Source organism: Trachypithecus francoisi, unplaced genomic scaffold, assembly GCF_009764315.1.
Source record: "Trachypithecus francoisi isolate TF-2019V2 unplaced genomic scaffold, Tfra_2.0 Lachesis_group4, whole genome shotgun sequence".
Taxonomy (NCBI): Eukaryota; Metazoa; Chordata; class Mammalia; order Primates; family Cercopithecidae; genus Trachypithecus; species Trachypithecus francoisi.
In genome coordinates this window covers 145553810-145580972 of record NW_022681469.1, presented here as the reverse complement: position 1 = coordinate 145580972, position 27163 = coordinate 145553810, and the positions used below count along the sequence as shown (strand labels likewise).

The 27163-nt window shown below is 44.3% G+C and overlaps 1 protein-coding gene and 1 pseudogene across 9 annotated transcripts in view; both read left to right on the top strand.

Annotated features, from left to right (window-relative positions):
- COBL (cordon-bleu WH2 repeat protein) overlaps positions 1–27163 on the top strand; it is a 323275-nt gene that overhangs the window by 43697 nt on the left and 252415 nt on the right. The window contains exon 1 of one of the 9 annotated variants that reach the window (XM_033194342.1): positions 1266–1322. The exons of the other annotated variants lie outside the window; for them this stretch is intronic. The gene's annotated coding sequence lies outside the window, so the exon portion shown is untranslated. Of the gene's footprint in view, positions 1–1265; positions 1323–27163 lie in introns of those variants that run through there. 9 annotated transcript variants of the gene reach the window in all.
- Positions 15761–16524, top strand: LOC117073454 (annotated as a pseudogene).

The following is a 27163-nucleotide window of genomic DNA, read 5'->3' as shown; positions in this document are numbered from 1 at the left end:
AATGATTGCTATCAGAGAATTCTTTTTACTGAAAGTATCTCAGAAATCCCTGAAAATATCTCGGATTCCCAAATGCTGATCTTCTATCTTATATTTTAAAACATGACTGGTTTGCAAAAATTAACACTTACACTGGTGTTTTCTAGAATACATCTGTTGTACAAGGCATCCCTGAACTTGGAGTTTTCATGTGAAAGTCATTTGTTGAATGAAAATCCTCCACCGCACAAATAGGAAAGGACATTTTGAGCCTACACACAAAAGTGTGCTTAATGATGGGCTAGAGTATTTCAGCTGAGCTCCTGAGGCTCAGCCTTCCATAGTAAAGTCACTGCATCTATGAAAAAGTGGTCTTCTCTGCCCAGCGCCGGACATCCACTCTGTGTGGTACAATTCTTTCCTTCTTTCATGGATAATGAGTGGTCAGCTTGGCTGGTTTGTTTGAAAGTGAAGACTAAGAAGTGGAACGCAGTCAGGAGCCTGTTGTGGAGATGGAGCAAACAGATAAAGGGGAGCTCACCTACAGCTGCCGCAGGACCATGCCCAGGAGGACGCATTCAAGATTCTGGCAGTGTATAGTCAGCACTGGGGGACAACGGACAGGGTGCTCTTCTCCTGCGAGCAGGGAGGGTTGTGTGTAGTGTGTTTGGGAGGGAAGGCGTTTCAGCAAGGCTGGCTGTGAGTTTGAAGTGCTGTGCGTGCACAGTGCAGGGAGTGAAACGGGAGGTGGCCTGTGTGATGCATGGCTGGCAGCTGCAGGTCCTGTGCTGGGGAAGGGGAGTGAGGGCCTCGCTCAAGGCATGGACTGAGGGGAACTGAGCATGCTAGTATTTGAGGCTACGATGTTCTGTGGTCTAAGGAGAGCATTACAGGGAAGGGAGGAGAGCCCAGAACAGATGACTGAGGAAGATCGCATTTGATGGATGAGGGGGACCCAACTGCTACAAGGGGAGTTGGTGTCACCAGAGAAAACAGCACCGGGTACATGGACTGTGGCAGTTTGATGACACTTCAAAATACAAACACCTAAAATAGGTTTTATGAGGTGTTGGCATTCCCAAAACACTGAAGTGTTTAAGTATTTTGGGAATTGTATTTAATTATTGAACAACTTAGGCAAGTTAGCTATTTTCAAATAGGTAAAATTAGTTTGTCTCTCTGGTAGAACTTGTCATTCATTTTTAGATTCTTGAGTTTTAAATGCCAGATAGATCCAGCTGCTATAAATATGCTGCAGATGTAGCTGCCCAGTCACTCAGATAGGCAAGAGCTGATCATTGAGGGTGAATTTTCAGTCTAACAGCAGAAGCAAGTGTCACAAGGTAAGTCAGCTTCAAGCCTTCATTCCGTGATGTCAGTGATGATTTCCTTAGGAATGTCACTGCAGATATGGGTTTGTTTTTTTGTTTGTTTGTTTGTTTTTGGTAAATGAGGAATTTTAGATAGTGGTAGCTGATGTTTGCCCCACGTACCTTTGTAACAAGCTAGAATATACATTAAAAATTCACAAAGTATGCAGCTTCGTATTTTGAGATAACTTTCTTTCCTTTTTTTTTGGGAAATGGAGTCTTGTTCTGTTGCTCAGGCTGGAGTGCAGTGGCACGATCTCAGCTCACTGCAACCTCTCTGCCTCTGGGTTCAAGCGATTCTCCTGCCTCAGCCTCCCAAGTTGCTGGGATTACAGGCGCACACTACCATGCCCGGCTGATTTTTGTATTTTTAGCAGAGATGGGGTTTCACCATATTGTCCAGGCTGATCCCGAACTCAAGTGATCCTCTCACCTTGGCCTCCCAAAGTGCTGGGATTACAGGCGTGAGCCACCACGCCTGGCTTTGAGGTAACTTTTCAATGGCCTATTATTTGACTTTTATTCCTAAAGAAGAGAATGATGTTTTTGTTGTTGTTGTTGGTATTGTGTTCCATAGATTAAAACTCAGACGTAAAGAAGGGGAGAAATGACTGGACCTCTATACTATTAAATTGTCTTTACCTGCAGATAAGAGCAGAATTGTGACCCTAGAATCGTGAATTACATGTCTTAGCCCACTGGCTTCCCTTGGGCTTTAATTCAGACATGGGGAGACTCCCAAAGTACAGGCGTTGGTGTGGAAATGCCAGAAAAACATCATTTGAAGAAATGCCTCAGGCCCTGTGTGTCCAATTTGTGCAGCCCTTTGCCTCTTTGAGTGTTTTAGAGGTCCGAGCACAATTTCACTGTTATTTTCAGACCTAGATTGGAACATGAAGAGCCGTGGATTAGTTTCTTTCCTGAGTGTGCATGTTCCAATATTCTGGATTTTCCTTTTTAAAGCTCCAAATTTAAATGATTTTTTTCTTGCATTGCCCATGATGGAGTGTTAAATAGGGAGATAAATATTGACGATTCTTTTAATTTTAACTGTTTTGTAGTTCTGGCTTCCCTGGAGTGAGAATAATAGAGTAGTTGATGAGGATTGCCTCTTGGAATCAGACTGCCTGGGGTGAAATATACACTATGAGTTGAGAGACCTTGCCAAGTTACTAAAACCCAAACTCAGTATTATAATCTGCAAAATGGGGATAAAATCCAGCCTACCGGAAAAAAAAATCATACTTTGAGTGGGGTGTACTTGCATGAAACAACAGGGAACAGAGGGAACTGAAACTTGCAATGGTAGAAACCATTTATGTGCCCTGATTGGCACTGAGGATTGCTCACTTAGTTAAATGAGTGAATTTAAAATGTTAAATGCTTTAAAAATATGCATTTACATGTATTGAGCAATCTTTTGATAGAGGGCCATGTCCAGAATCCATTGTTTCAGTTTGTTTGTTTGTTTGTTTGTTTATTTATTTTGAGACAGAGTCTTGCTGTGTCACCCAGACTGGAGTGCAGTGACACGATCTCGGCTCAATGCAGCCTCTGCCTCCCGGGTTCAAGCGATTCTCCTGCCTCAGCCTCCCGAGTAGCTGGGATTACAGGCACATGCTACCATGCCCATAATTTTTGTATTTTTTGTAGAGATGGAGTTTCACCATGTTGGCCAGGCTGGTCTAGAACTCCTAACCTCAAGTGATCCTCCTGCCTCGGTCTCCCAAAGTGTTGGGATTACAGGTGTGAGCCACTGTGTCTGACCGGTTTCAGTTTCTTTAAAGCCGACTAAGAGCATACAAATAATTGTAATTAAAATCTGAGTACAGAATCCTGGAACTGATGATTTTTTTCCCCTCTCCTCAGTCTTTTTCAGTTTCCTCTCCATCACCTAAGTAAACTTTTATCGATTTACTCATTTTTTAAAGCAACTCACCTTTGTTTTTCTTAAATATTTAATGTAGATTTCATGAGACTCATGCTGTGCTTTTTCTGTGCACCCATTACCTTCTGTAAAATTAACTAGTGGGATTAAAGCAGTTAACCATGACTGACATAAGCAGTTTGGGGATAATGCAGTTGCCTCCTAGTGAGAATATCCCCAAACTGGTGAGAACAGAAGTGATGGGGCTTACTAAGGAGTAGCCCACCAGCTCCAAGAACCAGCCAGTGGGTTTACAAAGAGCAATGAGGAAAGCATGGAATGAAGTGGTACATTGAGCAGGAGCCAATCTAGGTTCAGGTTCAGGAGAGTATGGTGTGCCCTGCAAACGTTCCTGCTTTATCCTGTGGGTCAGGAGTCAGCAGATGTTTTCAGCTTTGCGGTCGCTGTGTCTCTGGTGATGCCTCAACCCTGCTGTTATGTGGAGGAAGCAGCCATGGATAGCTGACACGCACTGAGGCTGGTGAAACAGTGCACAGACTCCCCAGCATGGAGATGCACCAGGCCTGGCGGCCCGTCCCAAGCATTCCTGGGAGTAGCAGGGCCTGTGCAGACCCTAAAGGATGAAGAGGATTTAGGTTGATGCGGAGGAGAAAGACTGGCTTGTCCACACTCCTTAGCTCATGGGCCCCCTACTGTCTGTATAGGAATAATTAAATTGAACAAAAATAAGTTAATATTTCAGTACTATGTGCTGGGAACAAACATACATACTTGTAGATTTCTAAAATCTGATTTCTTGGTTTTTTTTTTTGGTTTTGATTTTTTTTTAAGTCGAATAATAAAATGTATTTTAGGCACATAGTAATTATTGAGTAAATTACCATCAAGTCAATTTTGACAAAAAAAAGACCTTTGGGTCTTTCAGAACTCTTTTTGCATAACTTTAGTTTCCATATTTATTATTTCCCCTTTTAGCACCTCTGTTTTCTCTAGAAATATTCTGCCTTTAAACTCCAATCTCAAGGTAGTATCTGATGATGGTGATTAAATTTATGTTATCTCTCCCAGGAATATTTGTATTTGCATTATCTGTTTATCCAGTGAAAAGCATTGTCTCTTTTAAAAATGATTTAAGTGTAAGGAAGCCGGATGTTTTTGTCTTCTGCCAAAATTCACCCTACGTTCCCTTACCCTCTCTTCCCCACGAGACTTCTGAGAACACTGACTGGCGTGTAGTAGGCACATCATAAATATGTGAATGAATGAGCATATTGAGGAAATTCAGGACTGTAACCAAGAATTTGCGTCTTTGGAGGAGATCTTGTTTTGAAATCTTTCTTGAACGGAACTACCACTATTCAGCACCTCAGAGTCAGTCTTGGCTCTGAGTTTTGCTATATTTGGGCCGTAGAAAGAAATCTTCCTAGAGTAAACATCTTCTATTCCCTTCTAAAAAGGGTGCATTTTATTTTGCTCCAGCCAAGCCCTGTGTGCTCAGACAGGTGTCCAGATTCAGCTCCTGTCACAGGTTATATCTGGCAAAAGTGCTCGTGCAACAACACAGGTGCTTTAGAACCCGAGTCCATTTCAGGGCATGTAATAGACTGCAGATGAAAACATGTCCGTTGGGAACTTTTCAGAGCCTCTGTATTTTCTTAACTTGCTGACTTGATGAAGTTCAGCTAGAGGGAAGGAGAGACTGTGCACAGGTGGGGGTGTTATTCCCTGTGTCAGTACGGCCGCCAGCAGGCTCAGGATTTTCTTTGGTGCTTTCTCCTGCCACGTCCTCAGTCAGGGAGACAGAGCACCTCTTGTCTCTTGACCAGGGATTCTTGGATGGGGAGCATTGGTGTAACAGTGAACATCCATTTTCCAATTGAGGCTGAGCAAACTAATAGAAAGGATCTATAAAGAACCTCTAGAAAAGCGGTTTCCCTCTCTTCACTCTGGCCTTCATAAAGTAAAGGGTCCTTATGGTGAAACCAAGTGGCTGTGGCTTTTGCTGTCCTCTGGTTTAAGCCGAGTATATCTTGTGTGTTTACCTGGAAGCAGCCACTGGCAAGGAGAGCAGTGGCCGGAGCAGGGGCAGGGCTGTGACATGGAGCCCACGCTCCTGAGCACACCTCTGCCCCCCACATCCTGCTGATGCACCACGCAGACCTGCCTAGTGCTCGACTCTGGAGGTGAGAGACGTTGCGTGGCAGCTGTGTCTAGGCCCTGTGTCGCTCACCAGCAGCACGGCATGACAAGCGCTGGCCTCCCATCTCCTTCTTTCCTGGGTCACTGATGCATGATGTGACTTAGGACCCCACTGCCATGCAGTTTTCTGTCCCCTGTGTGGCTGCATCCTGGCTTATTCAGCCAGGCCTCTAAAGGAAGAATGTTTGAGCCACTTCTGCCCTGCCATTGTAAGGAATAGATTCCCAACACATGGGCTTTTGTACCTATCCTTCCTTCCCTGCAGTTTTGATCCAGCAATTCTGAGGCTTGGTAGAGGACTGCGATTTGGACACAGAAGCACTCCCCACCCCAGGAGTGTGTGGGGACACAGCGGCTATACAGAGCCTGCTGCAGCGGGTGGCTGGGTGCTGGTGCCTTCTGGCTGGCCTCCCTCCATCACCCTCACTTCCCTGGAGTGCACTCCGTTTTAAAGGGCTGGCACAGCTACTCCAGCTCCAACTGTGTCTTCTGAGGAGCCTGAGTTTTTTTTTTTTTTTTGAGACGGAGTCTCACTCTGTTGCCCAGGCTGGAGTACAGTGGCGTGATCTTGGCTCACTGCAACCTCAGCCTCCCGGGTTCAAGTGATTCTCCTGCCTCAGCCTCCTGGGTAGCTGGGACTACAGGAACCTTCTACCACGCCCGGCTAATTTTTATATTTTTAGTCAAGGCGAGATTTCACCATATTGGCCAGGCTGGTCCTAAACTCCTGACCTTGTGATCCACCTGCCTTGGCCTCCGAAAATGCGGGGGTTACAGGCATGACCCACTGCGCCCAGCTGGGGAGCCTGATTAAGACACCTGTGTTCTGGGCCGGGCGCGGTGGCTCAAGCCTGTAATCCCAGCACTTTGGGAGGCCGAGGCGGGCGGATCACGAGGTCAGGAGATCGAGACCCTCCTGGCTAACACGGTGAAACCCCGTCTCTACTAAAAATACAAAAAACTAGCCGGGCGCGGTGGCGGGCGCCTGTAGTCCCAGCTGCTCGGAGGCTGAGGCGGGAGAATGGCGGGAACCCGGGAGGCGGAGCTTGCAGTGAGCCGAGATCGCGCCACTGCACTCCAGCCTGGGCGACACAGCGAGACTCCGTCTCAAAAAAAAATAAATAAATAAAAATAAAAAAAAAAAGACACCTGTGTTCTTATTTCCACATCTGCAAAAGGGAATTACTCTATGATCCACCTGCTTCACAGGGCTGTGAAGATCACATGCCTTAAACATATCTAACACTGCCTCGCACAGAGTGAATGCTTAGTAGCGCTTCTGCTCAGCGTTCATCAGCATCACAGGAAGGGTGGTGGGAAAGACTTTTTGAGGAGGAATTAAGTGTCCAGTGGGTGGAAGTGTCCAGGGGGTGGATGGTGAGGCTGTTAGTGTAGGAGCTTGAGGGTCCAGAGGGCAGAACTTTGGCAGAGGCAATTTTTCCCACAGTGAAGGGTTACCATGGTACAGGGTGCATTGATTGCATTTTCCTTTTAGACAAATGACTGGGAGTATTGACGATGCTGTCTCCCAGTCCTGGATCTGTTGTAGCACTCATTCGTAATAAAATTCCTGGTTACGTATTTGCCTTCCTGGAGTGCTGAGGAAGAGGTTTCTTTATTGAGAGTGGGCAAGAACAGTGCCCCAGATGGCACGTGGAACTGAGGACACCCGCAGCGGACACAGCGCCTGCAGGGTAGGAGGGAGAAAGGCTGTCCAGTCCTCATCTCTACCACCAATACCATATACCAGGGCAGGGATCTTCCACTTGGTGAGGTATTAGAGTTGTGATCTCCAAAGTGGAGGCATGGGCCCCCATGTGTGCTTCATGATGCATTTGGGATAAGGAGGAAATGAATACATTTGGGAAGATAATATTTATTGTATTCTTTCCAAAGTTCTTTTTGTGGTCGGGTGTGGTGGCTCACACCTGTAATCCCAGCACTTTGGGAGGCCGAGGCAGGCAGATCACTTGTGGTCAGGAGTTCGAGACCAACCTGAGCAACATGGTGAAACCCCGCCTCTACTAAAAATACAAAACTTAGCTGGGCATGTGGCAGGTGCCTGTAATCCCAGCTGCTTGGAGGCTGAGGCATGAGAATCACTTGAACCCTGGAGGTGGAGGCTGCAGTGAGCCGAGATCACACTACTGTACTCCACGCTGGGTGACAGAACGCAACCCTGTCTCAAGAACAAACAAACAATGACAAAAAAGCAAAGTTCTTTTTTTGTGTGTAGTGTCTGTAGTGTTCTCAATATACTAGTAACATGTATAATATACTCTCGATATACTAGTTATATATATATGTATAAAAAAATACAAATAAATGAATGTACGAAATCGGAAGTAGAGGTCTCAAGTCTTTGTGGAATGGGGCTGTGCTGTGGAGGTTCTCTTGAGCCCCTGCTCACCAGTGCAGGTGGTTGTGAGTCAGGCCCCGCGCTGGTTTTGTTCTGGCTCATCTGCATGCCTGAATAGAGGAACATCTTTCATGAAGGTTTTCACAGCAGGGGGTTGGGAAAGGGTCCCAGGTTTGGCGTTGTTAAAAATGTAGAAATAGCAAGGGTTTCAGATTTTTATTTACTGAAAAATCAAAGTAAATTAGATACTTATTTTTGTTCGAGGTTTTTCTTCCAGCGCGGGCCTTTGTGTGGCCTCTGTATTTATGTGGTGGGAGAGTGGTGGTGAGTGGAGATTTCGAAAAATTGGGAGGGTATCTTTGATACCTTTTGGGTTTATCGCAAAGCCCTGTGGAAATCCTGGCCATGATACAATTTTATATGGTTTTCATTTGTAATCATATGTTATTAAGAAGCAGAGGGGCATTGATGTCGAAATGTAAGTTAATAGGGATTGTAAAGATGGGATTCATTTTGCAAATTTGCCTTGGGACTCCTCCCAAGGGCAACTCCTCCAAACCATGAATTGGGTTATCTTAATAAAAATGTTAGGTTTCTTGATCTCGGTGTCCGTAGCACTCAAAAAACATGTCGGAAAAGAACTATGTGTGGGTGCTTGTGTTCTAGAGTCCTTTCCTTCCGTCCATTTGTGGGAAACAGAGTCAGCCCTTGCACATGCCATGTTATTTGTGTAGAAGGACTTGCAAGCAGCAGCCAGAAAAGCCGTTTCTCACTTTGTCATTTAAAATAACAATCAGTTAGGCCGGGCGCGGTGGCTGAAGCCTGTAATCCCAGCACTTTGGGAGGCCGAGACGGGCGGATCACCAGGTCAGGAGATCGAGACCATCCTGGCTAAGAGTGAAACCCCGTCTCTACTAAAAAAATACAAAAAAACGAGCCGGGCGAGGTGGCGGGCGCCTGTAGTCCCAGCTACTCGGGAGGCTGAGGCAGGAGAATGGCGTAAACCTGGGAGGCGGAGCTTGCAGTGAGCTGAGATCCGGCCACTGCACTCCAGCCTGGGCGACAGAGCGAGACTCCGTCTCAAAAAAAAAAAAAAAAAAAATAACAATCAGTTGATCTTTCTTTTTGTTTTGTTTTGAGATGGAGTCTCGCTCTTGTTGCCCAGGCTGGAGTGCAATGGTCCAATCTCGGCTCACCGCAACCTCTGCCTCCCGGGTTCAAGCGATTCTTCTGCCTCAGCCTCTTGAATAGCTGGGATTACAGGAACGCACCACCATGCCCAGCTAATTTTGTATTTTTAGTAGAGATGCGGTTTCACCATGTTGGTCAGGATGGTCTCAAACTCCTGACCTCAGGTGATCTACCTGCCTCGGCCTCCCAAAATGTTGGGATCATGGGTTTGAGCCATTGCACCTGGAAATCCGTTGATCTTTAAAGCAAAACTAAAAAGTCAGAAATTACGTTAATGACAGCAGCTTTTGCCTATAAGACAGTTAGATTTCAATCTATATTTTACTATATATTTAGTGTCCATGCAGAAGATGAAATAATTTATTGTTTTGTGATTAATTTGCCCACATGTGATTGTTTCTTACAAAATTAAAATGTTTTAGCAGCATGTGTCACTAATTACTTTAAAACATCAAAATTTGCCTTTCTGTGTAATGAATATTATTAAATATTATGTTAATCCTAGGGGGCTTTTAAAGTTGTATATTACTGTGAAAGGAATTGTGAATTGAAAAAAAAATGGTAGGGAAACATCAACCCACAGGATCACATCTGGCTGTAACTTTTGTTATAAATTCGGTGGTGTAATGGAAATCACACATGGCTGTTTCTTTAGAATGTGAGTTTATGTACACTTTATGTGGCAAAACATCTGTCAGTCCACGGGGACAGTTGATCCACATGGACTTTGAGCCTGTCATAGAAGCCTGAGAGCCAGGGCAGGGAGGGAGGGTTTGCAGAGGAACAGGCACAGGCCGCCCTGGCAGGGACAGGTGTCCGGAGAAGCCAGCCCACCCACCCACCCCTTCTTTCCCTCTGGGAACCTCAGGTATCTCGTCATCCAGGGCTTTCTCCTGGTTGGGGTTCTGCGGGTGGCCCTGGCTGAGGGGCATGCTCTCCCTTTCACTGTCCTCTGTGCATGTGTGTTTTGGATCTTTGGACTGAGATAAGTTCTGTTCCCAGGGCTGCAAAGAACCTGCCTCACCTCCACCTGTGACCTTGCTAGAGCAGAGGTACAGCCTATCCGCATCCAGCCTGGGGAGCCTTCTGCCCTAAGCCTGGTGGCAGTTTGCCTGGTGGGTGTGGCTGGATGTGCTGGGGTCAGTAACTGGGGAACAGCCCCTGCCCTGGGTTTCTCTGGAACCCAGTTCTTCTGGTTCTCCCCTCTCCAGAGCTATTTAACTCCCAACCCCGACCTGCTTTCCCAGGTCTTTGAAAGCAGGTGTGGATGCAGATGCGACACTAGCCTTGTAAAGCTACAGTGAGGCTGAAACAGAGGAGCACACGGTTAAAGGACTGGGAACACACAGAGAAAGCGATCAGAAATGCCCCCGGGGTTCTGCTGTGTAGACTTTCTTGAGTGGGGCATCAGAAGTGCTGCCACTGGTTGTCGGGCATTGGGCTGCTGTTGCATGCCTCTTTAGGAGGCCTTCACGTTGGAAACGTGAGCATGAGTGACTTACTGAGGGCCAGAGGCCTCTGGGCGTTCTGGGATGAGAAGGAAACTGCACTTGACATCTAAGGCCTCTTCCGTCCCACAGTTCAAAATGGAATACATTTATGGGATATTTCCTATAGATATGAAATCTAATTTTATATGCACATATGTATGAGAGAGAACAATATAATTAACCTGTGGTGTACACTTTAACATGGTGTATTTTGTTTCATCATAAAACCCACTTGCCCTCTACCTCAGCTGGTGGGTTTTGATGTTATCAATGTGCATTTAAAAACATTTAGTTCATTTTTCTTCAAACGTTAGGGGTTGCTTTTTTTTTCTTTTTTTTTGAGATGGAGTCTTGCTCTGTCGCCTAGGCTAGAGTGCAATGGTGCAATCTTGGCTCGCTGCAACCTCCACCTCCCGGGTTCAAGTGATTCTCCTTCCTCAGCCTCCCGAGTAGCTGGGATTACAGGCGTGCGCCACCATGCCCGGCTCATTTTTGGATTTTTAGTAGAGACAGGGTTTCGCCATGTTGACCAGGCTGATCTCGAACTCCTACCTCAGGTGATCCACCTGTGTTGACTTCCCAAATCGGTAGGATTACAGGCATGAGCCACCACATCTGGCCAGGGGTTGCTTTTTAATTATATTTTGTTTTGCAATTATGTAAAACATCTAACTGTTACATAGAGGTGTCCTCATTCTCTGTGCCCTGTATGGCTGCATCCTGGCTTATTCAGCCAGGCCCCTAAAGGAAGAACGTTTGAGCCCCTTCTGCCCTGCCATTGTGAGGAACAGATCCCCGACACATGGGCTTTTGCACCCACTCTTCCTTGCCTGCAGTTTTGATCCAGCAGTTCTGAGGCTTGGGGGCTGCGATTGGGACACAGAAAGCATCTCAGAGGGACCAAGCTCAGATAGACCTGGGCTGGCATCCTGGCACTCTTCCTCACTGGTTTTGTTGTCTTTTGACAGCGACATAATCTAGGTTTCAGTTACATCTTCTATAAAAGTGGAGTAACAGCACCTCCCTTGTGAGCTGTCATGAAAACTGGTTGGGACACTATGAACCTACCACAGTGCCAAACTCATGGTTAGCATTCCATCAACTTTAGTTATCTCCTGGCCTTATTTGAAATGGGGATCATACTCCTTATGTAAACTGTTTTTGTATAGGAATCATATCAAAATATTTGCTAGTTGCCAAGAAAGTGTTAGTGACATTGTGTCATTATCGGCAGCACAATCCAATAAAACCAGTCTGGCTGGTTCTCTCTCCCAGGCCTTGCTGGGCAGCCCTTGAACTTATGGTCAGGACTGCTGGTGCTGAAACCAGTGAGCTGGACAGCCACTCCTGGGAGCTCTTCATCCTCCCAGGTACTAAAGCTTCAGCTGAAAGCACTCAGGTGTGGGCTCCATAATTCCCCACCAAAGTGGGGACCTCCACCTACTGTGGGGAAAAAAAAAGAGCTTTTTTTAAAAACTGTTTTATGGTCTTGGTTCTTGGCTCAGGCCCTTGCCAGCACTTTCCGGGGCTCCTGAAATGCTCTTCTGATTTCCTTCCTCCAGCCTCCTACTTTCCTTATCCACCCCCCATATTGCTGCCAAAAGCGATTTGTGAAACATATCCCACTGACCATTTATCTTCCTGCTTAAAACAATCCATTTGCTCCCTCCTTCTCATACGTGGGAGTGAGTGTGAGACCTTGTGGGCCCTCCTGGCCCGCGTGCTCTCGCTCACAGAAGCCTGGGGCTGGAGGGTGTCTCTTGCACCTTCCCCAGTACAGTGTAGATGACAGGTGCTGTTCACAGGCAGGACCCGCTCCCAGGGCCGCCCTCGGCTTTGGGGGGGCTTCCGGTGAGCTGGGGGGAACTCCCCAACTCCACACACCACACCACTTTGCTATTAATGAGAATGTGACCGGCGACACCTCCATGTCTCCTGACATCACGTCGGGGCTCCACTGATTTCAGTTCTACCCACCCTGGCATGGAGACGAGGCTGGTCAGTGCCTCACCTTGCCCAACTCACCTGCTGGACACTGACTCCTTTTTCCAGACGCAGCTCAGGGCTGCTGCCGGTTCCGGTTCCCAGGCTCCTGGCAAGGTGAGTCTCGCTGCCTCCGGGCCCTGCCTTGCCTCCTGCCAGGGGTTGCTGGTAGGGGTGGGCAGTGAGGGAAGGACAGCTTCTTCATTATTGCCCTCTTCATCCTTGTATCCCAGCACTCACTCCACAGCCACTGAGACTGCCCTGGGACCAACTTCCTGGCCCCTGGTTCGTGCTTTAATACTGGCATGTCTTCACACACATCTGTCATGTAAATCACTTTGATTGTTTGCCCCAGACGTCCATGTGATGATGACTACATGGCACATGTCGCCATCAGCGCCCTGTTGGTTTGCAGGCATGGCGACTTGGTGCTGCCTGTTGTGATTTCCGGGTGCAGTCTTCCTGTGTGCTCTTGCTCGGCTGTCGTCCTAACAGGGCCATTTTCTCTGAGGGTCTCAGACCCAGTCCTGAGTCACAGGAGTCCTTTCCCACGGCCACCTCACTGTGGAACTGTTCGTCTTGTCCTACTGACTTCCTCTCTTCAGTTTCTGACTCTGACATGGTTTCTTCTGGAAACTTCGTTTTCTGACCTTCTCAGCCAGGGGTTCCCTCCTCACTTTCCTGTCACCTCCTGGGGCTTCTTTGAAGACTCTGCCCCTGCTTGAGACATTTGGGTTCCCAAGTGTGCCCCTGTCCTGCACCTCTTCTGCCTTATGTTCTCCTCGAGGATGTGGCCTCCTGGGGCTGGGCCACTGTCAGACTCCACTTTGGCTTTGTGCCCGGAGCCAGCCATGGCTGCTGTGTGGTGAGTGCGGTGAGCCTGGCAGGAGCGCTGCCACTGGCCACGTTCTTCCTGCACTATCAGCACGGGCTCACCCCTGTGCAGCTCCATCCCAGCCCCTCTCCCGAGCAGCTTTGGACTTGCCTGCCCAGAGGATGTCTCACAGAGCCTGCAACTCAGCATTCCTCAGGCTGCCTTCTTCTTCTTCTTTTTTTTTTTTTTTTTTTTGAGATGGAGTTTTGCTCTTGTTGCCCAGGCTGGAGTGCAGTGGTGCGATCTTGGCTTGCTGCAACCTCCACCTCCCGGGTTCAAGTGATTCTCCTGTCTCAGCCTCCCTAGTAAGGCAGATGCCACAATTCCCAGCTAATTTTTGTATTTTTAGTACAGCAGGGATTTCACCATGTTGGTCAAGGCTGGTTTCAAACTCCTGACCTTAGGTGATCTGCCTACCTCAGCCTCCCAAAGTGCTGGGATTACAGGCATGAGCCACCACGCCTGGCCCCTCAGACTGCCTTCTTTCGACACCTCCAGGGCCCGTACAACTGGGCTTGGTGCATGCTCCCTGTCAGGCATCACCTCCGGTTCCTCCATTCCCTCCCTGCTGCATCAACTCTCCACCAAACATCTCATCACACTGCTGTGTTCTTAGCTCAGCTGAAATCACCATTGATATTTTGTGTTTTGCAGTAACTTTCGACTCTATTCTCACCTTCGTTCATTCATTGCACAGATATTTACTGTGGGCCTTCTACTCACCAGCATTTTATGCCCTGGGAACCCAGTCATAAATATGACAGGTGAGGTCTCCCTGCAACTCTAATACATTATGTTCTAGTGGGGGAGATAAAGATTAAATAAATAAATATAAAGTAAAATTTCAGGAAGTGATAATGAGTTGAAAGAGAGTTACAAAGGGTTGCAGTTTTTCTTTTTCTTTTTTTTTTTTGAGATGGAGTGTTGCTCTGTCGCCCAGGCTGGAGTGCAGTGGCGCACGATCTTGGCTCACTGCAACCTCCACCTCCTGGGTTCAAGCGATTCTCTTGCCTCAGCCTCCCAAGTAGCTGGGATTACAGGTGCGTGCCACCATGCCCGGCCAAGGGCTGCGGTTTTGGATGGGCTGTCAGGAGAGCTTCTTTGAGGAGGTTTTGCTGTACATGGACCTCAGTGAAGAGAGGAGTAAGCCGTCTACAGTGTACAGCAGCATGTGCACATCTCCTGAAGTGGGACTGAGCTTGGTGTGTGTGAGCAGCAGGAATCAGGCAGTGTGGCAGGAGTAGTGGGGCACTAAGGAGAACGGCTGGAGGGGAAGCAGGAGAAGTGGGCAATGGAGAAGGGGTGTGGAGATTTATAAAGTTCATGAGATGCCCTCAGAATGTTTTGGGGAAAGGCAGGATGTGATCTGAGCCCACCTTCCTTATCCCTCCAGAGAAGTCATGGCTAAATGTAAGTACGATCTTGTTATTGCCCTGCCTGGAGTCCTCTGTGGGTTTCTGCCACCTGTGGGATAAGATCCAGGCTCTGCTGCCTGGTCCCTGCACCCTTTACATGGCTGCCCTGCTGTATACTGTCAGGCCCCAGCTGCAGCTTACCTGCAATCTCAGTTCTTCACACATCCCACAACCTTTCCTATCTTCTCCTGTAGAGACCCTTCCTTCTGCTAGATATGTCCTTATCCCATTCTGCAACACTTAGCTCAACCAGTGCCTCAGGATTGTCCCCTCAGGCCACCACCCTCTTTCCTAGAAAGAGCATCTGCTCTTATCTGGAGCTCCACGAGCATTGTATGTGAGCCTTTCTCATGGCACAAGCCTTGGTGTCTTGTGTTTGTTTATCTGTGTTTCCTACCAGTGGTGGACTTGCATCAGGGAGGGATCCTGTCATCCACATTTGTGGATGTTCAGAATCTATCCCAGATACTGACCCATGGAAGAGAAATAGTAAGTATCTTTTGAGTGAATGAAAGGATGAATTCAAGTCATGTGATCTTTCTCCCTTTTTATTTTCAATGCAAACTTTACATATTATCCTGTTCTATAAATGAGATAGACAAGAGCCACTTCATAATTTATTTTAGATCTTTAGAAATAGTATACGGTCTTGGCTGGGTGCGGTGGCTCAAGCCTGTAATCCCAGCACTTTGGGAGGCCGAGACGGGCGGATCACGAGGTCAGGAGATCGAGACCATCCTGGCTAACATGGTGAAACCCCATCTCTACTAAAAAATACAAAAAACTAGCTGGGCGAGGTGGTGGGCGCCTGTAGTCCCAGCTACTCGGGAGGCTGAGGCAGGAGAATGGCGTAAACCCGGGAGGCGGAGCTTGCAGTGAGCTGAGATCCGGCCACTGCACTCCAGCCCAGGCGACAGAGCGAGACTCTGTCTCAAAAAAAAAAAAAAAAAAAAAAAATAGTATACGGTCTTGATAGAGCGAGCACCATCTTCCCCATGTGGTAGGGTTGCACATGATCAGTAGCTACAACTCGAGAAAGATGACGGAGCAAAAGCAAAGAAAAATCCCTTTGGTTCCAGAAAATCTCCTGAAAAAGAGGAAGGCTTATCAAGTCCTCAGAGCCACCCAGGCAAAGCAGGCACCTTTGGCAAAGAAGGAGCAGAGGAAAGGAAAAGGGCTCACATTAAGTGACTGGAATCATTCTTATATGATTCCTGGCGGCAGAAATGTGACAAGATGCGTCTCAGACAACTAGAAGTGAGACCTCATGCCTTGGAATTGCCAGATAACTTTCCTTGGCCTTCATTGTACGCATTGAAAGGATGAATGGCGTGAGTTTACTGGTGCAGAGAACCGTGGCAAGACTTTGCCCAAAGAAAATTTTTAGTGGTGTCTTTGTAAAAGTCACCCCCCAGAACCTAAAAATGCTGCGTATAGTGGAAACTTATATGACCTGGGGTTTTCCACATCTGAAGTCTGCCTGTACACTCATTTTGAAAGGTGGACGAACCAAAGTCAAGAAGAAGACTGTTTCTCAGATGACACAGTGATGAGGAGCACTTGGGGAGGTTTGGTGTCATTGGCTTGGAAGACCTCATTCGTGAAATTGCCTTCCTGGGGAAGCATTTCCAGGAGATCTCATGGTTTTTGCGCCTTTCCACCTCTCAGTGGCCCATCATGCTACCACAAATAGAGTGGGCTTCCTCAAGGAGATGGGCTCACCTGGCTGGCTGTTGGGGTGAACACATCAATCCGCTCATCCACCAGCTGAACTAGACCCAGGTGAGGCAGGGCTGAAAACTGCCCTTGGGCTGATTTTTGATGGGCCATGCCTTGCCACTTAAAAGTTCTTTTTGCAGTTACTAGTATTCCTACCGGTAACCTTGAGATTGGGTTACTCTTTTTTTATTTTTTTTGAGCTGGAGTCTCACTCTGTCGCCCAGGCTGGAGTGCAGTGGCGTGATCTTGGCTCACTGCAACCTCCACGTCCCAGGTTCAAGTGATTCTTCTGCCTCAGCCTCCCAAGTAGCTGGGATTACAGGCACCCACCACTGTACCTGGCTAATTTTGTATTTTTAGTAGAGGCAGGGTTTCACCATGTTGGTCAGGCTGGTCTTGAACTCCTGACCTCAAGTGATCCACCCGCCTGGGCCTCCCAAAGTGCTGGTATTACAGGCATGAGCCACCGCGCTCGGCCGAGATTGGGTTACTATTAAGAGTAACCTTGAGATTGGAAGGAAAGAGGAGGCTGGTTCTAACACATGGAGACCTGCTGGGAGCAATGAATGCCTGATTAGGACATCGGGCTATGCATAGCCTAAGAGTTATAGGCTTAAAGATGTTGAGTAGCAAAAAACTGTGTTGCTGTGGTCATTTAGCTGGAAATGAGGAAGGAATAATATTAATAACTGATTTCAAAAAGGACTTGAAAATGTGAATCATTTATTTTGCTGAAGAAATCTTAACTTTTTTTGAAATTACTTTTTATTGCTGTTGTTATTACTTTTAGGTGCCACACTGCAGTAAATTTTTATCAGTGCAGTAGAAGCATATGTTTTTGCTTTTTGGGGGGAATTTTTATCAAGTATCTTCAGAGAAGATTATTTCCTGCTTGATCTTCAAAAACTGAAAGGAAGGGTCAAAGAAAAGACAGTAGGTGACGTTCATGGCAAGCACCTCTCATCACAGTCCAGTTCTAAGGAAAAATTCCAGTGTTTTCTACATTGGCTGCCGCCTCATCTGAAATCAGCACATTCCATGGAGGAAGGAGTCCTGCTTTGTTGTGTGGTCTGTCCTAGGGTTTAATGTTGGTAAATGAGTAACTCTAGCATTTGTATAAGGCTCCCTAAGATTCCTGCAGCAATCAGCCAAGCCCAGGGACATAATTGAATCTGGAGATTCCTGGGGCTTTGTTTTGAAAAAGACTTGAAATATACATAGGAAGAAAAGCACAAAAATAAATGTTCACTTGTCTCTTCGAAAAGCAAAAAAAGTATATGTTTTTAACCATTCATTGAAGAGTTATACACTTTTAAATAATAACAGTTTCTTTTAATTTGTTTATGGTAGTCAGTTATAACTGTCTTCACTAATTAAGTGTTGCTTCTAGTTATAAAAAAGTATATTTTGAAAAGAGCTATCTTATTTCCAGGAAAGTAATTTAAAAATTAGCAAACAAATACACTATATTACAGGTAAATGAATAATGAATTTTCTTTGTTACAGCAAATACACAGTGTCCTAAAGCTTAGCTTTAAAGTTTAATTTCGTTAATCAAAACATTTCCTCATTGATTATCAATACCTAATTGCAGGTCTTACAGGAATAGACAGGGAAGATTTCATCAAAATCTGAGTGAGATTTTAGTGTTTTTGTGAATCTGTTTTTTTAAAGATCAGATTATTTTACTAAACATTAAAATGGCTCTAGTGTGTAAATTCTTTCATATTTTGTGTGATGAATGCCAAATATTAGCAATATTTTTAGAAAACAATTTTAACTGAAATATATTTTATGTATACATCTTATAAAATTATGTATATTTATATATAGGTTTATCTGTAAATGTACATAATCCCAGAATAAGTAACTTGTTCTCAAATGAAAGCATATTCAACTTAAACATTGAAGTGTATAAGCCTACCTTTCTTACGCAGAATGAACCTTTGCATATTGCTTAACAGTATTCTGGATATACCAAATTAATTCCATGATTTGTAAAATCGTGGTGGTGCCCGACACAGTTCAGTGTATGTGTCCACTGTGTTCTCTTCCTCTACTTTCTTTAGATATGCTGTCGTTTTATCCTCAATCAAGACAAAACAAAAGAATGGCATATTTGCATTGTTTGGTCTCTGTATTTAAAGACTTCTACTGAATGGAGCCTTGGTGTGATGTAGGTTTGATTGAGGGGAGAAGCAACTGTTGGAAAACCATGTTTGTATTTTTTGGTTTTGGCACGTTGTTAGGGACATAATTCAGTATTGCACACCTCGTCTTCAGCATGAGGGCTGCAGGGCACTGGTTCTCTGGATCTGTCTTCTTTTATCTTGTGACTTGGGAGCTTTAAATCTGGCTTTGCATCTCATCTTTGCCATGACCACTAGGAAGCTCAGAGCCTTGTCTTGCTAGTCTGGAATGCAGGCTATGCAACAACATACATGACACTTCCACTGGACTGGTTTAGTTTCTGCTCTTCTGGGCTTCCTCATTCCCTGTTCAAGTCTTGTGTCTATTTTATATAATAAATGAGTAAGGAAAATTAGTAAAGGAATCCTTAACTGTGCTCTGGTGCTATATGTAAAATTCCATGTCTAAGAAGAGTGGAATTACTCACTTTAAACAGTAAATCCGGGAAGCAGCTGTCAGACAGGAAATATTTTTGAGTAAAACAATATAGTGAGGTAATAAAACTTCTCATTAGAGCACCTGTCATCATTTAGCCAGTTGGTGACCTTCATCAAGTCTCACAGCTTCTCCGGGCTTTCATTTCCTCACTGGTGGTGGTAGTAACACTGGCCCTGCTTCTGCCTGGGATCTGTGAAACCACGTGAGGCTTGCAGGAGTGCCCTGGAGGCCTTGCTAGGGTGGGTGGATGTGGATCCCGGTAGTGGTGCTGCCCCTGGGCATCTTCCATGGTGCTTTTTCATGAGGAACTCCTGAGTGAAAGCCCAGGCCCATGTGGGTGTGGTCATTGCCTCTTTGTTGTGTTCTGAAATTGGACACAGCCTGTGAGTTATTGTGTGCCCTGAAAGCCCCAGCAGTGGGCCCTCCTGACACACAAAGACTTGCTTGTGGCCCTGGGCGTCAGCTTTCCAAAGAGCCTGAGAGTAGAATGGTGGGACCCAGGCTCCTGCAGGGAATTTCATGGCCCGACCTTTTGTGCCTCGGCTCCAGCCCTTTATTTAGTGTGCTACAGTATATATAGATTGAGAATGCTAATTTGTTCTTTGCCAGCTAAAGTACCCAGGGCAATATGACGAGGAGTCAATTTAAAGGACTGCTGTCTTGGGTGGGCCGCCTGGAAACACTCTTGTCTTTGTGCTTGGGCTTGATAGTGCAGCTGCTAGGAAAGTGTGACATGGAATCCAGGGTCTCAGCTGAGCCACACGGCATTCCAGAACACATTTCAGAAATCCTTTAACCATGGGTGTGTTAGAGCAAGGAGTAAAAATAGAGGCCAAGCTTTTGGTGGAGAGATGGCTACATGCTGGCCCAGGTCCCCAGAACCCTGGTTGTGAGATCTGGCCTTGCCCTCAGGAGCTGGGCTTCTCAAACTCTGCACAATCTAGGGGACAGAGCAGGGGCTGGGCTGGAGTCTCGTTGGTCAGCTGAGTGGCCGTGTTGGGTGGGGCAACCTTCAAGGCTTGCATTGCTCCTGCATCGGCACACCACCTTGATGTGAGGTCATTGGAACCTCCTGAGGTGACACCACCGAGTGCCTGGCTCACCACAGCCCATGATTCATCCTGAGTCTCTGTTCTCCACCCTAAGCCCTGTGGAGCCCTTGTTTTTGCCAGGAGGAAGTGATCTCGGCAGAGAACTTTCCTAGTCGAGCCACTGGTCATTGCTAGAGTATGCTCAGTCCCCTTCTTTGTCCTCTTCCATGGATGAACCCAGGCCTGGCCAAACTTCTGAGCATGTTCCTCCAGCCTCTCAAATATGCAGACCCTCCCTCATGGGATGGGCACGATGCGGGAATGAAAGGCAAGTGGTCTCACTGCAAATGAAGGAAGCCTTGGAGGATACTGTTCCACACTGTTTCTCTAGTTTGGTCCCTAATAATTTTATAAAGAGGAAATATAGGAAGGGCTGCATTGTGGTGGTTAATGAGTTTCCCAGAGAATGAATCTTTAGAGTCACACAATGGGTTGGATGTTACTGTCTCTGACGCTAACACTGATGATGTTGCCCAGCAGTGTCTTGGGCAGCAGTTCCTCATTTTATCCTCATAACAGCTGAAGGAGGTTGCTACGATTATTCTTCTCTTAATTACATCATGTATTTTAAACGTTTGTTTATACTCAAGCGAAACTTGCATATTCTACATAGCAGGGTCAGAAATAGTGTAAAATATTCAGATTGATTCACTCTTCACATGGATCCTGTGATTTAGGGTTTAGTGTGACTTAGCTTTCAGAAATATATGTTTGGGTAGCAGCTTGAACTATCCGCAACGTACTTTTTAATTAAGTGAGAAGGGATACATAGAGATTGAAGTATGGTATAAGATGTAACTTTTTAAATGCTGTTAGAGCTTTTAAATAGTAATCAACTGAGAAACCAATACAGCAACCACATTTATTCAGCCCTGTGATAAGGTCTGAGGAAGATCACGAGAAAATGTAACACAAATTGAAATCGACTGCCCAAGGGTTGGTGTTTTTCACCTTCTGCAGTCCCATTCATGAGGTCAGATGGTGGCTGTGGAGCTTATGAAAAAGCCGGCATTCACAGAGATCAGTGCATCTTGGTTGCTGAACTCACAAGAACTGAGTAGGCCACTTTCTAGAGAATTCTAGTAGTCAACCATTCTAGAATCTGATTGAGTGGTGGAGAGGATTGGGGGGCCACCTGTACCTCAAAGAAGATGGAAAAATGGGGGATGGAAAGAGAAGGAAGGAAGACAGATACAGGGGTATATGTGCATGTTACCAGGATGTTGTTTGAACATTGGCCAGTTTGTTTTGGTTTGGTTTAGTTCAGTTCTAAATTTGATGTTGAAGGTAGTTTATATTTGTCTATTTGTTGCAAGTGAATAATGTGTTTTCCCTTATATACAAGTTTATATGTAGGACTCAATTTAGCACAAATAATACTTCTATACTGGAAGGACTACAGTGTAATCATTGGAGATCAGACGCCTCTTATCCTTCCATTTTTTTTCAAAAACGCTTGAAACACAGTCTCGCCTCATCTGTGAACGTCACTTTACGTCAGCCATAAAAGTGAAAGTGAAAAATCATTATGAACTGACATGGAGTGATTTGCAGTAATCATTGTCAACGAAGAGGGCACATGGAAATTATTTATAGTATATCTTTTTGCAAGAAAGAAGAGAAAACAAGAGTAAACACATATTTGCTTTCTTTTGACAGAGAAAAACAACTCAAAAAAAAAAAAAAAGGAAGAATGAGGATGTGTGGGAATGCGGTATCCAACATAAAAATAGGAATTAGATTTCTTTGAATATGGGTTGGTTATATAATTTTGATTTTGAACTACACAAGTGTTTATATATTCAGAAAACAGAATACCATCAAAATTGAAAAAAGGAAATTTTAAAGTGGAAAAACAGAAACAAAGGAATCTGTCTAAAGTTGATAACACAACTGCCCGGAATAAAGACTTAATTCTGATAATTTTGAACGGTTTTCTGAGATCATATATCTTTATTGGAACATATTTTAAGAACAAAAGAAATGGCAAAGAACTGTTGAGATTTACCTGGTGCAATTATAGTTGGTAATGGTGTTGTGTTGTAATGCTTCAATTATTTTGTAGGTATTGTAGGTGGTACAAAAAAATAAAATACATTGATGTTATTGGGAATGAAAGTTCTAATTGTGGAAGAAGGGCTACAAGCAGTAAGAATTCTCTCACCTTTTCACTCTATGGATATAAATATAAATATAAAATAAATAGCAATGATACCTTTCCAACAGTTACACTAATTACAGTTTCCCACATGGATCCTTGGAGAAATGGCAGATTACAGATCTTGACAAGGTTGTGCCTGGGGCATCTTGTGCTGGAAAGCAAGAAGGTGTTCAAAGGCCTGTGGAGTAAGTCAAAAAAAGAAACCCAGGAGTAGGCTACAGGACCTCCTGCTGGCAAGAATAATCGTACTAATAGATTGTAATATATTAAATTAAAAGATTCAGGAGTCTGAAGTGTTACTCAAATAGAGAGAATGTCAGCTTAATAAATTCTGAAGAAATCATGCATTTTATATATTTATTTATTTATTATTTTTTTGAGATGGAGTCTGTTGCCCAGACTGGAATGCCGTGACTCCATCTTGGCTTACTGAAACCTCCGCCTCCCAGGTTCAAATGGTTCCCCTGCCTCAACCTCTCGAGTAGCTGGGAACACAGGTGCCCACCACCACACCCGGGTAATTTTTGTATTTTTTAGTAGAGACTGGGTTTCGCCATGTTGAGCAGTCTGGTCTTGAACCCCTGACCTCAGGTGATCTGCCCGCCTCGGCCTTCCAAAGTGCTGCAATTACAGGTGTGAACCACTGTGCCTGGCTAAAATTATGCATTTTAAAAATCATCGTTTTGCAACCTTGACCTAGGCAAGAATTAGGTTTGAGTGATAAAATCACTGGGTTTTGAAAGATTGTTGGAGAATTAGATATTTATGTGTTCTCAGGTATTATCTCACAGATTACCTACTACTTATAAAAGGGAAAACAACCATTACAATGGAATAATCTAGAGGCTAGCCTCTTAAGCTATTGCTTAAATTCAACCCCTCCTGCTGGGGACAACCTGATAATATGTGCCAATATTATGCCCTTATATAATGCTAGGAGAAATCACCTATACTCCTCTGTAGTGTTCTTGCCCCAGAAAGCTTTTAATCTGGATTATGAAGAAACAATTGAACAAATTGAGAGTATTCTTCAAAACAGCTGCAGTGGAGTCTCCTCACAGAACTCAGTGTCATGATCCTAAAAGTCACGTGGAAATTCAGGAGACCCAGAAGGGCTAAAACAATCTTGGAGGACTCATACTTCCTGATTTCAAAACTTACTACAAAGCTACGGTAATTAAGAAGGTGTGGTACAGGCACAAGGATAGACAGGACAATGGAGCAGAACAGACAGTTCAGAAATACACCCTTAACTTACACTTATGGTCAGTTGATGATTTTCATCAAGAGCACCAACCACATTCAAGAGCACCAACCACATTCAGTGGTTTTTTAACACATGGTGCTAGGACAACTGGACATTCACATGCAGAACAATAAAGTTGGACTCCTTGTTGATACTATACACAAAAATTAACTTTAAATGGATTATAGATCAAAATATAAGAGCTAAAACAATAAAAGTCTTAGAAGAAAACACAGTAATAAATCTTTATGATGTTGGGGTTAGGCAAGGCCTTTTTAGAAATGACACCAAAAGCACATGGGACAAAAGAAAACGGATAAATTGGACTTCGTAAAAATTTTTTTTTTTTTTTTTTTGAGGCGGAGTCTCGCTCTGTCGCCCGGACTGGAGTGCAGTGGCCGGATCTCAGCTCACTGCAAGCTCCGTCTCCCAGGTTTACGCCATTCTCCTGCCTCAGCCTCCTGAGTAGCTGGGACTACAGGCGCCCGCCACCTCGCCCAGCTAGTTTTTTTTTTTTTTTTTTTTGTATTTTTAGTAGAGACGGGGTTTCACCGTGTTAGCCAGGATGGTCTCGATCTCCTGACCTCGTGATCCGCCCGTCTCGGCCTCGCAAAGTGCTGGGATTACAGGCTTGAGCCACCGCGGACTTCGTAAAAATTAAAGACACTTTTGTGCTTCAGAGAACACCATCAGGAAAGTGAAAACGCCTATAGAATGGGATAGAATATTTGCAAATCATGTATCTCTTAAGGACTTGTATCCAAAATATTTGCAAATCACTTATCTCTTAAGGACTTATATCCAGAATGTGTTCTGAAGTTGTGAACTCTTACAACTCAACTTTAAATAGATGAATAACCCAATTGGAAAATGGCCAAAGTATTTCTGCTGACGTTTCTCCAAAAAAGATATTCAAATGACCAATAAGCTCATGAAAAGATGTTTAATATCATTAGTTATTAGGTAAATCCAAGTCAAAAACACTGTGACATACCACTTCAAACCCACTAGGATGGCTGTAATCAAAGACAGTAACAAGCATTGGCAAGGATATGGAGAAATTGAAACCCTCATCCGTTGCTTATGGAAATGGTGAAAGGGTGCAGTCACTTTGAAAAACTGTTTGGCAGCTTCTCAAAATGTTAAACATGACTTCTGGCATATGACACAGGAATTTTACTTCTCAGTGGAAACGTGAAAACATATGTCTGCACAAAAACTTGTACATAAATGTTAATGGCAGCATTGCTTATAATGAAAAAATGGAAATAATTAAAATGTCTATCAGCTGCTGAATGCATAAATAAAATGTGATATATTAATACAATTATTAGGTAGCAGTAAAAGCAATGAAGTACTGACACATGGATGAACCTTCAAAACAGTAGGCTACATGGAAGAAGCCAGTCACAGAGCATACATATTGTATGATTTCACTTATGTGAAATGTCCAGAACAGGCCAATCCATAGAGATGCAAAGTATTAATAGTGGATCAGTGGTTGTCTAGGGCTGGGGAGATTGGAAGAAAAAAGGTGGGAAGGGGGGGTGACTGCTAATGCTAATGGGTTTGGGATTTCCTTTGGGGATGATAAAAAGAGTCTAAAATTGTGGTGATGGTCCCGCAACACAGTGAATATATGACAAACTATTGAATTGTACGACGTAAATGGGTGAATTATATGGTGTGTGAATTATATCTCAATAAGGCTGTTTTTAAAAAGCCAATGTCATGAAAAACAAAACAGAACAAAAACTCAGGGGAGAGTGTTCTAAAGAGATCTAAAATGCAGTGCATGAACCCTGATTGTATCTTGGATTAAAAGAAAAAGCTGTAAAAGATCACATAAGGACATCGAGGAAGTTTGTGTTTGGATTATATGTGGGATCCTGTTTTCTTAGGTGTGATAAAGGTATTGAGCTTACATAGAGACTGCTGTTACTCTTAGGAGACGTGCTAAAGGACTTTAGAGTGCAGTACTGTTTTTTCAGCAACTTTCAAATGATTCAGAAAGGAAAAATGGTGTGTGTGTGTGTGTGTGTGTGTATATACATGCAAGTATGCATAGAAAGGGAAAATGGATCATGGAGTAGTTTGAGGGTAGTTTATTGTACCAATCTTTCAACATCTTTTAGGCTTCAAAATTTCAGTTGCTTCTCATCACTGTGTGTTCCATCTGACAGATACTGGTTGAGTGTACACTGTGTGTCTGGTACTGTGATCTGGGTGTGCAGTGGGGACAGTACAATTAACGATGATGTCCATGTCAGCCAATAATCTATGAAGGACAGAGAATGCAATACAACTTAGAGATATGATCCTTGCCTTCAAGGATCTTGATATGGATCTAAATCTTGATAACTAGTGTTAGAAATAAATTCTAAGTGAATCTCAACTATTGTAAGCTAGGGCAGCTTTGTGTGAGTCATTTGGCAGAGGTCACTTGAGAATGATCACACATGGGTGGTTTAAGTTGTCACACCTTTGTGTAGCTGGCAGTGTCCTGAAACAAGGGCACAGAATCCTCTCTTACCAGCAGTTTCCTGTAACACAAAGTTGTTAACATTCAGCCTTCTCCCCTGGAATATTATGAGCCAATATTGTATTGGATATATTTTGTTCTTTGAGCTCCTAGAGTTAATAGCTATGTAGTTTGCAGGAAGCAAAATACCTGGCATGTCATACACATTCTCTTGGTGTCCTTTTCTTAGTATATTTTATGTGTTCTAATTTGCAGGTTTGACCCCAGTCCTCTGCCACTCAGGTGACCTTTAACAGTTGCTGCTCGAGATGTTATTGATTATTTAAAATTTAGAATGTATACTGTTACCTATTATTAGAATATGATCATCATTAAGTAGATTTAATAGCACTGTAAAAATCATCATAAATAGGTCAATTATTTTCAATAGTAATTTAAAGCAGGAAGCCATAAAATATAACACATAATACCTTAGTTATTTTAATGAAAAGGTATGTTAGAGGTATGTTTATTGGCCAATTCTTTGATGTGGCTGAGGCCCCTCTTTTGTGTGAGGGCAGAGCTGCTCTATCAGTCTTTTGGGCTTTCCAGCATCAGGGTTTCGAGTCAAGGCGGCAAGAGGGGCTGAAATCCAGCCCATCTCTACTCAGCAAGCTGTGCATCTGTAGCTTTGTGTGTGAAGGACTGCCACCTTTCTCCAGCTTACATTCAGCTTATATAATACCTTAGTTATTTTATTTATGATGGCTTGGCCATATGGGTCCAGTGTTTAAGGTTCAAGGACAACTTTGTAAACCATCTTAGTAATATATGAACTAAAAATTTCAGTTTGTTTTTTAAAAGTACCTGGACAATAAAAGATACTTGCACAAAAATTTGGGAAGTAAATGCTTCTGTATTTTTATAATTCCTCCCACTCTTGTCATTTTCAGTTTTCTTGCCCACACTCAATTAAATAATATTTTTAAAAAGTAAAGATAGCCTTTATAAAATTTGTCCACAGCATTTTACAAAGTTTTCTTGAAACTGTCAACTATTTTTATTTTCAAACTTTAATTTCATCAGTTTACGTAATATTTAATTAAATT